The sequence below is a fragment of the Oryx dammah genome, unplaced genomic scaffold, assembly GCF_014754425.2.
Source record: "Oryx dammah isolate SB20612 unplaced genomic scaffold, SCBI_Odam_1.1 HiC_scaffold_19, whole genome shotgun sequence".
NCBI classification, from domain to species: Eukaryota; Metazoa; Chordata; class Mammalia; order Artiodactyla; family Bovidae; genus Oryx; species Oryx dammah.
Window position 1 is genome coordinate 75,787,419 of NW_024070203.1, and position 9,347 is coordinate 75,796,765.

The 9,347-nt window shown below is 40.2% G+C and overlaps 1 long non-coding RNA gene across 1 annotated transcript in view; it reads left to right on the top strand.

The window, feature by feature from the left end:
* Positions 1-8,985: 8,985 nt before the first annotated feature.
* The window catches only part of LOC120878431, a 679-nt gene continuing 317 nt past the window's right edge, over positions 8,986-9,347 (top strand). Inside the window, exon 1 of the long non-coding RNA XR_005724542.1 lies at positions 8,986-9,341. This is a non-coding gene — a long non-coding RNA (uncharacterized LOC120878431). The remainder of the gene's footprint in view (positions 9,342-9,347) is intronic.

Here is a 9,347-nt window from a genome sequence, read left to right on the forward strand (position 1 = left end):
TTTCACTCATCCTTAGCTTTCAGTCCTTCTGGTAAATTTTTTTAAATTAATTTATTAATTTTAATTGGAGGCTAATTACTTTACAATATTATAGTGGTTTTTTCCATACACTGACATGAATCAGATATGGTGTACATGTGTCCCCCATCCCGAGCCCCCCTCCCACCTTCCTTCCCATCCCATCCCCCAGGGTCATCCCAGTGCACCAGCCCTGAGAACCCTGCCTCATGCATCGAACCTGGACTGGCGATCTGTTTCACATATGGTAATATACGTGTTTCAATACCATTCTCCCAAATCATCCCACCCTCACCTTCTCCCACAGAGTCCAAAAGACTGTTCTTTACATCTGTGTCTCTTTTGCTGTCTTGCATATAGGGTCATCATTACCATCTTTCTAAATTCCATATATGTGCATTAATATACTGTATTACTATTTTTCTTTCTGACTTACTTCACTCTGTATAATAGGCTCCAGTTTCATCCACCTCATTAGAACTGATTCAAATGTATTCTTTTTAATGGCTGAGTAATACTCCATTGTGTATATGTACCACAGCTTTCTTATCCATTCATCTGCTGATGGACATCTAGGTTGCTTCCATGTCCTGGCTATTGTAAACAGTGCTGTGATGAACATTGGGGTACACGTGCCTCTTTCAGTTCTGGTTTCCTCGGTGGGTATGCCCAGCAGTGGGATCGCTGGGTCATAAGGCAGTTCTATTTCGTTTTTTAAGGAATCTCCACTCTGTTCTCCATAGTGGTTGTACTCATTTGTATTCCCACCAACAGTGTAAGAGGGTTCCCTTTTCTCCACACCTTCTCCAGCATTTATTGCTTGTAGACTTTTGGATAGCAGCCATTCTGAGTGGTGTGAGATGGTACCTCGTTGTGGTTTTAATTTGCATTTCTCTGATAATGAGTGATGTTGAGCATCTTTTCAGGTGTTTGTCAGCCATCTGTATGTCTTCTTTGGAGAAATGTCTGTTTAGTTCTTTGGCCCACTTTTTCATTGGGTCATTTATTTTTCTGGAATTCAGCTGCATGAGCTACTTTTATATTTTTGAGATTCTTTGTCAGTTGCTTCATTTGCTATTATTTTCTCCCATTCTGAAGGCTGTCTTTTCACCTTGCTTAATAGTTTCCTTTGTTGTGCAAAAGCTTTGAAGTTTAATTAGGTTCCATTTGTTTATTTTTGCTTTTATTTCCATTACTTTGGGAGGTGGGTCATAGAGGATCCTGCTATGATTTATGTTAGAGAGTGTTTTGCCTATGTTTTCCTCTTGGAGTTTTATAGTTTCCGGTCTTACATTTAGATCTTTAATCCATTTTGAGTTTATTTTTGTGTATGATGTTAGCTGGTAAATTCTTGACATGCTTAAAGGGGTGAGCTTAGTAAGTTAGTGTCTGAATTGGATGGTTTGTGCTTTTTTTCCCCCCTTCAATTTTTAAAATTGAGAAATAGTTCACATATGAAATGGAAAAAATAGCAAACCAAATCAATTTGGTTTGTACGGCTGCTGTCTGGTTCCGCTCACTATGCTGTGGAGCATGCCTGCAGTGGTCAAGTTGCTGTTCCCAGTGCCCTGAGCCCCTGGGACTTCTACATAAAGGAATTCAGTCAGACTGAGCTCTTCCTTCTCATCAACCCAAGTCAACAGGAAAACACAGCTTAGACTTTACCTCTTACTGAAAATGTTCTTGATTAACTTTGGCCCATTTAATAACTTTGACAGTGACTTGAACATTTTATCAATGCCTTTTTTTTCCCCTACCAGAGCCTCTTGAACTTGGTTTTATTTTCTGTTTCTTCCAAATTAGTCATAATCTCATTAGAAGCAGGAGCTATCATTTTTATGTATCCCCTACAATACTTTATTCTGAGGGTCACAAGTAGTTTCGTTCACTCACAATGCTTGTGTATCTCATATTAATTAGTTACATAAACCCACTTGGCTTCTAGGACAGTGGGTGAATATTTCAACTTGCCTGAGAATCACAAGAAATACTTTAAAATTTAGATTCCCAACCCCTTGAACTCTAAGATTCTGAAGCAAATATTCCAAGAACTACTGTTTGAGGAATATTTAGAGTATCATCATAAAATTCTCAGTAACAGGAGCTTCTCTAATCTGAATTTTGGAAACCAGGGCACCTTAAAACTCCGGGAGTAAACTCCAGGAGTTGGTGATGGACAGGGAGGTCGGGCGTGCTGCAGTCCATGGGGTCACAAAGAGTTGGATGCAACTGAGCGACTGAACTGAACTGCAGGCACCTTTCAGGGCAGCGTCCTCCAGGTTCATTCATTCAGCATTTGCTAAGCTCCCACCAGCCTGTGCCGGACTCTGAATATCTATCAGTGTTGGCTCACTCTCAAAAGGGTAAAGGTTAGAAAAGGCATGTGCTATTACAAATAGGTTGTTAACCTCAACCTGTGGAGTAATCTCTTGGCTGTTGTGACATGCCTGATCTCCAGCAGACGGCACCAGATCACCTCTCTGGCTATCCTGTCTCTTTTGGCTGAGTCTTAATGTGTGTGACTTACCCAGTGAGTAAATACAATGTGGTCTGTAAATATTTGAAAAGAGCTTTATTATCCTTTTCTAACAACATAGATGAGATCATAATACTTATGTGAAGAAAGAAATTACACCATGAAAGGTAAGAGCAGGAACTTATGAAGCAACACCAGGCATTTTACAAGAACTTTGTAATCCTCCAACTCCGAGTGGTCGGAAGAGGTCCGTCCGCACTTTTTTGCAGACGAGGAATCTAAAGTCTTCATGAGGCCTTCTCAGCCCCTGTGTACAGGGAGAAGTCTGTGTGGAGGGCTGTGTGCCTGCTCCTGCATACTCTGCCCAGAAGTGATGGACTGCTTCACTCCTACCCTGTTGGCAGAAGTGGTCACCTGGCTCTAACCCATTACAGAGAGGCTGAAAAGTACAGTGTTGTGTGTGCCGAGCGGGGAAGAAAACCACGTACTGGTTAAGAGTGCTAATGCCTGACTAGGGAAGGAACTATGTGTATAATTAAAACTCTGATATTTCTACCATTTCAAGTGCAGCTTCCTGCTGTATCCAGCTGTCATTCCTTCAGGCTTATCACACAAAGCTTATGTTCCACTGATACTAAGATGAGACGCAGTTCCCCGAGCAGGCTGTTAGTTCAACACACACCTTCAACATGCATCTTAATGCCTTTGTGTCTCCTCTTTCCTCTGCCTGGTACATCGTTTTCTCTCATTCAAATGGGCAAACTTGAGCTGCAACATCCAACTCCTTGAAACCTTTCCTAACCCTCTCACAGGCAGGCGTGGGCATTCGCTTGCTCTGAGTAGCCACCCTAAATACCTCAACTTGGGTACCAAAGTTGCTAATTTACATTCCTCTGCCTCCTCTAAGCTGTAACTCATAAAGGCCAGGCACCATACTCCTTATTCTAGTCATATATTTAACACTTTCCATTACACAGCACAGTGCATATGAATTCAAAAGAAAGCCTGTCCAGGTTTGAATCTTGGACTATTTGCTACATCTGTAGTCCTTGTTAATTTACAAAGATTTAACTTAAATTTTCTGTCTTTAATTTTCTGTGTCCTGGTTTAGTTTGTAACAGAGTTGTTATAAAGATTAAACTAGACAACATGTGATAAACTAGGCACAGTGTCTGGCCAAAAAGTGAAGCTGAAAGTAAATATATGCAATTATTTTTAATTGAAAATATATGTGGCATGTAACAGTGTATACGTTTAAAGTATACAATACATTGATACATTTATATACTACAATATGATTGCCATTGTATTGCTAGTTCACACCTTTATCATATCACATCATCATTTCTCCTTTGTGGTAGGACTAATTAAGCTCTAGTGTCTTAGCAAGTTTGATGTTTATAATATTGTTATCTAAAATCACTATGCTGTGTTAGATCCAGGACTTATTTATCTACTAGTTGTTACTTGGTACCCTATCTGTTCACCACCCTAGCCCCCTGATACGCACTGATATATACTGCTTTTAGGAATTCAGCTTTAAGATTCCACACATAAGTGATATCATACAGTATGTCTCTGACTTATGTCATTGGTATTTTAGAATACCCTAAGGTCCATCCCTGTTGTCACAAATGGCAGAATATTCCTTTGTGTGTGTATATATATATATCTATTCCATATCTTCTTTATCCATTCATCAGTTGATGAGCACTTTATCAGGTCTTATAAGTTTTCGATCTGAGTTATTTTTTCTGAGTGGAACAGGAGAAGTCCAATTTCTGTCTTCTGCATTTGTCTGTTCAGTTCTCCCAATACCCTTTGTTGAATAGCCTACCCTTTCCCCACTGGGTGTTTTTGGTTTCCTTGTCTAATACCAGTTGGCATATATGTAGAGGTTTCATTCTGGGTCTCTATTCTATTCCTGTGCTCTATGTGTCTATTTTTATGCCAGCACCATGCTGTTTTAATTACTATGGTTTATGGTATAGTTCGAAGTCAGAAAGTATGATGCCTCAGCTTTCTCTTTTCTCTTGTAATTGTTTTGATTGTTGGGGCCTTTAGTGGTTCTAGACAAATTTGGGCGATTTTTTTTTCTATTTCTGTGAAAAATGCCATTTGAATTTTGATAGAGATTGTACTGAATCCCAGAAAGATGGCTTCGGGTAATATGGACATTTTAACACTATTAATTCTTCCAATTCATGAGTGTGGGGATATGTTCCCATTTGTTTGTGCCATCTTTTATTTCTTTCAACAAAGTCTTGTAGTTTTAGTTACATAGTGAAGTTGCTCAGTCGTGTCCGACTCTTTGCGACCCCATGGACTGTAGCCTACCTGGCTCCTCTGTCCATGGGATTTTCCAGGCAATAGTACTGGAGTGGATTGCCATTTCCTTCTCCAGGGGATCTTCCCGACCCAGGGATTGAACCCAGGTCTCCTGCATTGTAGACAGACGCTTTACCGTCTGAGCCACCAGGGAAGTTACATAGATCTTTCATTAAATTTATTTCTGGTATTTTGCTTTTGATGCTATTGTGTATGCGTGTACATGCTCAGTCATGTCTGGCTCTTTGTGACCCCATGGACTGTTGCCTGCCAGGCTCCTCTGCCCATGGCATTCTCCAGGCAAGAATACTGGAGTGGGTTACCATGCATTCCTCTAGGGGATCTTCCCCACCCAGGGATCAAACCCGCATCTCTCTTGTTTCCTGCATTAGTAGGCAGGTTCTTTACTGTTAGCACCACCTGTGAAGCCTGTTGTGGGTGGGATAGTTTTATTTTTCAGGTGTTTAATTATTAGTGTATAGAAATGCAACTGATTTCTATAAGATGAGTTTGTATCCTGCAACTTTATTAACTCTGTTGATTAGTTCTAACAATATTATTGGTTGAGACTTTGGGATTTTCTAAACTGTCATCCCTTGGTGTCTATGGGGGACTGATTTCTGGAATCCCCACCAGTAGCAAAATTCATGGATGCATAAGTCCCTTATTAAAAAAATGGTGTGGTACAGTTGGCCCTCTCATGGATTCTGAATCTGTAAATCCAGTCAACCCCAGAAGTCAATCCATGGATAGCGAGGGCCAACTGGATAGAAAATTATATCATCTATCTGCAAATAATGAAAATTTTACTCCTTTCTTTCCAATTTAGATGCCTTTTCTTTCATTGTCTTGCCTGATTGCTCTAGTGAGGATTCCTAGTATTGAATAAGAACAACTGTCTTGTTCCTAATCTCAGAGGAAGACTTTCAGTTTTTCACTCTTGAGTATGTTTGCTGTGAGCTTGTCACATATGGCTTTTATTATGTTGAGGTATGTTTCTTCTGTATTTAATCTGTTGTGAGGGATGTTGCATTTTGTTATATGCTTTTTTTTCTGTACCTACTGAGATGACTGTGAGATTTTTTTTTTATTTTATTAATATGGTGGATAACATTTATTAACTTGCATATGTTGAACCATTCTTGTAGCCCAAGGATAAATCCCACTTAGTCATATATTTAGATGCTCCTATGTTGAGTGCATATCCCCATCTTTATGATTGTTATATCTTCTTGCTTATTGACCCCTTTTATTATTACATAATGACTCTCTTCACTTCTTATTGTTTTTGGCTTAAGGTCTATTTTGTCTGGTATAAGTATGCTATCCCAGTTTTTGTGGTTTCCACCTGTATTGGAATTGTCTTCTTCCATCCCTTCATTTTGGGTCTGTGTGTCTTCAAAGTTGAAGTGAATTATTTGTAGGAAGCATTTTGTTGGGTCTTTTTTTTTTTTTTTTTTTTTTTTGGCGGGGGGGGGATGGGTCTTGTTTTTTAATCAACACAGCCACTCTTTTTAATTGATGAACACGTATGTAAGGACCTTCTATCTTACTGTTTTCTGGTGGTTTTTATTTCCATTGTTTCTTTTCCCTCTGCTTGTTTTTTCTTCTTCTGTTTCTTTTTCATTCATTTTCGTCTTTGGAAAGTGGTTTTCCATGACGGTATGCTATTATTCTTTTTAAAAATCTTTCATGAATCTACTCTAGATTTTTGCTTTGTTGATTACCATAAGGCTTACCTAAAACAGCTCACAGATGACAGTCCATTTTACACTGATAGCATCTTCCTTTCGTCATGAAATTTCCACCCTCCCCTCCCTTTTATATTTTTGATGTCACAATTATCTTTTTATGTTATATATTTGTTAACAAATTATAATAGCTATAGTTATTTTTAATACTTTTCCTTTAACCATTATCTATAATTAAAGTGGCTAATACAGCATCCTATTATAGAATTTTCTAAATTTGAGTACATATTTTTCATTTTTACGGGTATAAAGGTGTTTTCATGTCACTGATAAGCCTCTTTTCATTTTAGCTTGAAGAACTCCTTTTAACATTTCTTGCAAGGCAGGGCTAATGGTGATAACTCCCTCAGCTTTTGTTTGTCTGAGAAGGTATTTTTCCTTCATATCTGAATAACTTTGCTAGATGGAGTATTCTTGGTTGGCATTTTTTACCTTTCAACACTTTGAATATGTAGTTCTGCTGTCTCCTAGACTGAGGTTTTTGTGAGAAACCTATTGCTAGTCTAATGGATGTACCTTTGTAGGTTATACTTATACTCCGTCGCTCAGTCGTGTCCAACTCTTTGTGACCCAGTGCACTGTAGCCTGCCAGGCTCCTCTGTCCATGGGATTTTCCAGGCTAGATTACTCAAGTGGGTTGCCATTTCCTTCTCCATTGTAGGTTGCACTCTTTTTCTAAACCCCTGGCTGCCTTTAAGATGCTTTGATTTTTGGTAATTTCATTACAGTGTCTTGAAGAAGGCGTTTTCACATTTAGATAATAGGGTGATCTATTAACTTTGTGAATTTGGGTGTCCAGGTCTCCCCAGGTTTGGGAAGTTTTCAGCTAATATTTAAGTAAACATTCTGTCCCTTCCCTGTCTGGATTCCCAATTCTCCTAGCATATATCTGCTCTCAAATCCCATAGATCATACATGCTTTCTTTGTTTTTTAAATTGTAATTTATTTAAAAATTCTCATCCCCTAAGTCATTTACTATCGGAAGAAATGCACTACTGTAGAGGCTCTCCAGTGCATTTTTTGTCTCATGCATTGAAATTTTCAGCTCCAGAGTTTCTTTTTTGTGATTTTTTGGCAAAGACTTAATTTTGTTCATATATTGTCATTCCTATTATCATTAAGCTATCTTTGAGTTTTCCTGTAGCTAACTTTCTTCAAAACAGCTATTTTGAAATTTTTATCAGCTATATCAGTATTTTGTGGCTTTGAGCTTAGTTGTTGCAGAATTATTGGTATCTTTTGGGGGGGATATATTTTCTTGATTTTTCATGTTCCTTGTATCTTTGTGTTGCTGTTTCTGTATTTGAAGTAGCAGACCTCTCCTTAAGTCTTTACTGGTTGCCTTTAGACGGTACTGATCGCTGGTGTTCCTCGATTTCTGAATGGGTGGACCGCCTCCACTCTTATTTGGCCTTCTGGAGGAATTCCGATGTTTCTTCTTGTTCCTAGAGCTCACCAGAGTGGCTGCTGGAAATCTCTCTTTTGTTTTCTGGAAGGTAGTGTTATATACATCTCCAACTGCAATTTCTCTCTTACCTGCACAGCCTGGTCCACTCTTCTGTGAATCCTCCAACTACTGGGCTTGCTCTCACTGCCTGCACACTCAGGGGCATGCCACAGAATGGGAGGGGGTGTGGGGTTAGCACTTGGGGATGCCCACAGACCCAGCGGAGAGATCCTTGAGTGGGGTACTCCCAGAGACTCCTGGGCAGACTTCCTGCTGAAATCCTGAAGCAGTCTGCAGGAACCGTGCTCCTTTCATGCCCTTGATATTCTTGCCTGCTTCCTTCACCTCCTCTTCCCTTCCTTCTGTCATGGAAGTCCCGCCTCCGGATTGCTGGTGCCGCTGCGGAGAAACAAGTGTCTCCAGGCGTGACCCAACAGTTGGGACGGCCCACTGCTTCCCACGCCTCCACGGGGGAGGCTCTCCCCTGCAGCTAGTACTCGGTATGTACTTGTTTCCTTTTTATGTTTCTACTATACAGTTACTAGCACACTTCCTCATTTGCTTATACAAAAAAACTATCATTCAAAAGGAGAAAACTATTTTTTTTTTTTTTTTTTTGCTTGAAGACTAGAGTTAAATACCCATCACAGTAGCTTTTCATTTATGAACTTAGGAAAGAATAGTTTAAAAAAAAATTGGGCGGGGGGGGGGGGTGCTTCCCTGGTGGCTCAGTGGTAAAGAATCTGCCGGCCCAATGCACGAGACGTGGATTGGATCCCTGGTCTGGGAAGATCCCACGTGCCAAGGAGCAACCAAGCCCATGCACCACAAGTACTGAGCCGACGTTCTAGAGCCTGGGAGCCACAGCTACTGAAGCCCACACGCCCCAAAGCCCCTGCTGCACAGCAAGAAGAGCCACCGCCAGGCGAAGCCTGCGCGCCTCGACTGGAGGAAAGCCCGCGCAGCAACGGAGACCCAGCACAGCTGGAAATAAATACATAAACATTTTAAGGAAAAATGGCCATTTGAAACCATTTCCCCACAACACTTTAAATATTCTTTAATTATTAAATATTAGATAAAATAATAAGGCGTATGGCAATAATGAATGTGATAGTCTTCTTTCATCTGTTCTTCTGAAGAACAAGAGAATGCTCCAGAAAAAAGAGAACTGACCAAAGACCACAAAAATAACGACAGCACAGAGAGGCCGGAGAGCTTTATCGTCAGAAACACCTTTACGACAGTACCCTGAGAGAGGCCGGAGAGGTTTATTGTCAGAAACACCTTTACGACAGCACCCTGAGAGAGGCCGGAGAGGTTTAC